Source organism: Oncorhynchus keta, chromosome 32 (genome assembly GCF_023373465.1).
Source record: "Oncorhynchus keta strain PuntledgeMale-10-30-2019 chromosome 32, Oket_V2, whole genome shotgun sequence".
NCBI lineage: Eukaryota > Metazoa > Chordata > Actinopteri > Salmoniformes > Salmonidae > Oncorhynchus > Oncorhynchus keta.
Genome location: NC_068452.1, coordinates 25,445,519 through 25,450,673, shown reverse-complemented (window position 1 = coordinate 25,450,673; position 5,155 = coordinate 25,445,519). Strand labels below are relative to the sequence as shown.

General features: G+C 46.0%; 1 long non-coding RNA gene across 1 annotated transcript; it reads left to right on the top strand.

Moving 5' to 3' along the window:
* Positions 1 to 1,688: 1,688 nt before the first annotated feature.
* LOC127914417 (uncharacterized) lies at positions 1,689 to 4,807 on the top strand. Its single transcript, XR_008088250.1, has 2 exons — positions 1,689 to 4,245; positions 4,337 to 4,807. It is a non-coding gene; the product is annotated as an uncharacterized LOC127914417 (long non-coding RNA).
* The last annotated feature ends 348 nt before the right edge of the window (positions 4,808 to 5,155 follow it).

The window sequence follows — 5,155 nt, the reverse complement described above, 5'->3', positions numbered from 1 at the left end:
GCCTGCGTGGGAGAGTTCAGAATGCCTCAAAAATAACCTTTAGTAAGGCTGGAGGAATGAGAGGGGACGTCTTTGTCCTTTCACCATACAAGGCCTGTCCCTGCTACCCCCATCCCCTCCACACCACACCCACTAAAGGGACCATTTCACTGTGGCTTCTGGACATTTTCTTTCTTGCCTTTGTGTTTCTCCTTAGTGCCGTTCTGTCTCACACACACACAACCACAGTCTTGTACAGCTAACCTTGTGGGAACACACCATTCAGTCCAATTCAAAATCATATTTTCCATAACCCGTACTCTTCCCCGAACCCTAACACCTAACCTTAACCCTAAACCTAACCTTAACCCTAAACCTAACCCTAACACTAATCTTAACCCAAAAACCTAACCTTAACCCTAAACCTAACCTTAGTTCCTAATCCTAAAACTAACCCTAGCTACTAACCCTAACCCTCAACGTAATTCTAACCCTAACACTAATTCTAACCTTAACCCTAAACCCCCTAGAAATAGCATTTGACCTTGTGGGGACTTAAAGCATGTCCCCATTTGGTCCAATTAAAAAAAAAAACAGGACTTCTGATCCCCACAAGAATAGTTAAACACGGCCACACACACACACACACACACACACACACACACACACACACACACACACACACACACACACACACACACACACACACACACACACACACACACACACACACACACACACACACACACACACACACACACACACACACACACTGAGAGGCAGGGAGTTGTGGTGCAGTGCATTAGGGCTGTAGCATAGCAGAGACTGTGTGGTGATCATGCTTTGTTGGGTTCTTTGTTCTGGGTCTCTGTGGATGAAGTGGCTCCTGGTAGTCTGATCATCAGATGGAGCATGGCCCTGCTTCCACATGTTCACAACGTGTGACTAACACACACTTGCACACAGGGACACAGGCACAGGCACACAGAGACCGACAGGCAGACAATCAGTCAGACAGATAGACAGTCACAGATTACAACCAACAATTATAGGTGTATCGTAGTTTTTATGCCCCTGGAAAGCAACTTGGAGCATGATGACAGCATTATCCTCTTAGTAAAGCAGAATGACATCCATACTCACTGTTTTATGGCCAATGGTAAGGCAGCACCCAACATTTCTCCCTGACCCCCTTTAAACAGAAAAGAGGAACAGACACGAAAACACGTTCACACACAGGGACAAGCATCAGACAACCTTGCTGTCATCAGTCAGTGTGTAATGTACTTCACTGTAGTCTGGTTAGCACCCCCAACAACATTAAGCAGTGTTTTAGTGCACACACACACAACACAGAGACTAACAAGGCTGTCTGCTGCACGCCTAGCCCAGTGTGTGTGTGTGCGTGTGCGTGTGCGCGTGCGCGTGTGTGTGTGTGTGTGTGTGTGTGTGTGTGTGTGTGTGTGTGTGTGTGTGTGTGTGTGTGTGTGTGTGTGTGTGCGTGTGCGTGTGCGTGCATGTGTGTGTGTGCGTGTGTGTGTGTGTGTGTGTGTGTGTGTGTGTGTGTGTGTGTGGACAACGCCCACCCAGTCACCCGCCCTGCTCTCTGTGATTCAGTCAAGACCTAGTAGGCTGTGTGTCTGACGTCAGCGCTGTCACAACCATTACCAGCCCCGCTTAATTCATCTGTTTGTTTGTCACTGCCAAAGCCTGCTAGATACAGGAGACGACGTGAAGAAAAGGAAAGCCAACGGAGAGAGAGTGTTGTGCACCAATGGAATGAGTTCCCTGGCTGTTGAAGAGAGTCAGGCAGTATAATCCTGTGCTGCTGGCTTTGTGGACCCCTGGATGTTTGGAAGTGCTGGCAAGTAGCACCAGCTGTCAATCTGCAAATCTATGGGAGATCTGTGTTTAATTTGCGTGAGGCGACTCTGCCAGACCAGAAAGAGGGAGATAAAAAGAGAGGGAAGTGAAGAAAAATAGAGAAAGGGAGGTGAAGCCAGTACTTTTGTCTGTGTGTTTGAGCAGTGAGGAGCGGGGCTTGTGTTCCTGGCCTCGGGTGTGAATTCGGAGGTTGTTTTTGATGTCATGAGATCTCTATGTTCCAGAGTGTCAAAGATTCTGTGTGAGTCAACACTGTGATAGTAGAGAGAGAGTGGTCTGTCTGTCTGTCTGTCTGTCTGTCTGTCTGTCTGTCTGTCTGTCTGTCTGTCTGTCTGTCTGTCTGTCTGTCTGTCTGTCTGTCTGTCTGTCTGTCTGTCTGTCTGTCTGTCTGTCTGTCTGTCTGTCTGTCTGTCTGTCTGTCTGTGCACGTGCGCGTGTGAGCATACAGTGCATCTAGATCTAATTTTATATCAACCAGAAGCCTAGTAGACATTACAGGGTGATGACATACAGGTCATTCGGAGAGTATTCAGACCCCTTGACTTTTTCAAAATGTTGTTACGTTACAGCCTTATTCTAAAATTGATTAAATATTTGTTTTCCCTCATCAATCTACACACAATACCCAATAATGACAAAGTGAAAACAGGTTTTTCGATTTTTTTGCAAATTTATTACAAATACAAAAAAGAAATATCTTATTTATATTAACATTCAGATATGGGGTAGAGTACCAAAGCAATTCTGCAGCATTGATGGTCCCCAAGAACACGCTGGCCTCCATAATTCTTAAATGGAAGAAGTTTGGAACCACCAAGACTCTTCCTAGAGCTGGCCGCCCGGCCAAACTGAGCAATCAGGGGAGAAGGCCCTTGGTCAGAGAGGTGTCCAAGTCACTCTGATAGAGCTCCAGAGTTCCTCTGTGGAGATGGGAGAACCTTCCAGAACGACAATCAATCATCATGCAGCCCTCCACCAATCAGGCCTTTATGACAGAGTGTCCAGACAGAAGCCACTCCTCAGGAAAAGGCACATGACAGCCCGCTTGGAGTTTGCCAAAAGGCACCTAAAGGACTCAGACCATGAGAAACAAGATTCTCTGGTCTGATGAAACCAAGATTGAACTCTTTGGCTTGAATGTCAACCGTCACGTCTGGAGGAAACATGGCACCATCCCTACGGTGAAGCATGGTGGTGGCAGCATCATGCTGTGTGGATGTTTTTTAGTGGCAGGGACTGGGAGACTAGTCAGGATTGAGGGAAAGATGAACAGAGCAAAGTACAGAGAGATCCTTGATGAAAACCTGCTCCAGAATGTTCAGGACCTCAGACTGGGGCGAAGGATCACCTTCCAACAGGACAATGACCCTAAGCACACAGCCAAGACAACACAGAAGTGGCTTCGGGACAAGTCTCTGAATGTCCTTGAGTGGTCCAGCCAGAGCCTGGATTTAAACCTGATCGAACATCTCTGGGGAGACCTGAAAATAGCTGTGCAGTGACGCTCCCCTTCCAAATTGACAGAGCTTGAGAGGATCTGCAGAGAAGAATGGGAGAAACTCCCCAAATACAGGTGTACCAAGCTTGTAGCGTCATACCCAATAAGACCCGAGGCTGTAATCGCTGCCAAAGGTGCTTCAACAAAGTACTGAGTAAAGGGTCTGAAACTTATGTAAATGTGATATTATTATAATTTTTTGAATACATTTGAAAAAGGTTATAACAGTTTTTTGCTTTGTCGTTATGGGGTACTGTGTGTAGATTGATGAGAGAATTTTATTTTTAGAATGTAACAAAATATGTAAAAAGTCAAGGGGTCTGAATACTCTCTGAATGCACTGCACACGTTTGGATGTGTGTGTGCGCTGTGTCCTTCAGTGTTCGTGCACGTGAATATGTGTGTTTGAGTGTGTGTGTGTGTGTGTGTGTGTGTGTGTGTGTGTGTGTGTGTGTGTGTGTGTGTGTGTGTGTGTGTGTGTGTGTGTGTGTGTGTGTGTGTGTGTGAGAGAGAGAGAACGCATATATGCTGAGTATGAAAAACATTAAGGACACCTGCTCTTTCCATGACATAGACTGACCAGGCGAATCCAGGTGAAAGCTATGATCCCTTATTGATGTCACATATTAAATCCACTTCAATCAGTGTAGATGAAGGGGAGGAGACAGGTGTCACGGATCCCTCTGGAACTTTCATTGCGCACACCTGGCCCCTATTCCCACTGATTGTAGTTGTGTAAATGTGCCCTTTGGTTTCCATTGGGCTGTTCAATTATTGTTACAATGTCCGTTAGTGCGTGTGAGTACTGTGCTGTGTGTTTTGGGCTTTCGTGCCCTTGTGGATTGCGCAGATGATTATGGGTCTTGTCCCGTGTGATAATCATTGTGAGAGTGTGTTATTTATTTGAGGTACTCCTCACTCTTTTGTTTGGGTTTCAACCCTGTGTTTTACGTGTTTGTTTGGTCTTCATTCCAGCGCCTTTACACGGCACACCATAATTTGGGGCTTAATAAAACAACTATTACGCATTCCTGTGCCTGTCTCCCGAATCTCTTCATACCAACGTGACAGAATAATCGACCATTGAGGGAGACAGTGGGACTGGTCCTTCCGGCGCCGCCGCAACTGGGTCGTCCGATGACGCAACTTCCAGCAGCCGCGGTAACCCTCCGGAACTTTCATTGTGCACACCTGGCCCCTATTCCCCCTGATTGTATTTGTATATATGTGCCCTTTCTTCACCATGGTGCTGTTGATTATTGTGTGCAGATGATTACGGGTCTCGTCCCGTGTGTTAATCATTGTGCATATGTTATTTATTCGAGGTACTCCTCGCTCTTTTGTTTTGGGTTTCTACCCTGTGCTTTACGTGTTTGTTTGGTCTTCGTCCTCGTGCCTTTACACCGTACGCCGTAATTTGGGTTTAATAAAAAAAACTATTACGCATTCCTGCGCCTGTCTTCCGAATCCTTTATGCCAGCGTGACAACTGGTTAAAGAAGGATTTTTAAGCCTTGAGACAATTTAGACATGGCTTGTGTATGTGTGTCATTCAGAGTGAATGGGCAAGACAATATATCGAAGTGCCTTTGAACAGGGTATTGTAGTAAATGTTTTAAAAATATATTAAATGAAGCAAACAAATTCTTATTTATAATGTCAGCCTGCACCAGCCAAACCCAGATGATGCTGGGCCAATTGTGCACCTCCCTATGGGACTCCCAATCACAGCCAGATACACAACTTGGATTTGAACCAGGTTGTCTGTAGTGATGCCTCTAGCACTGAGCTGCAG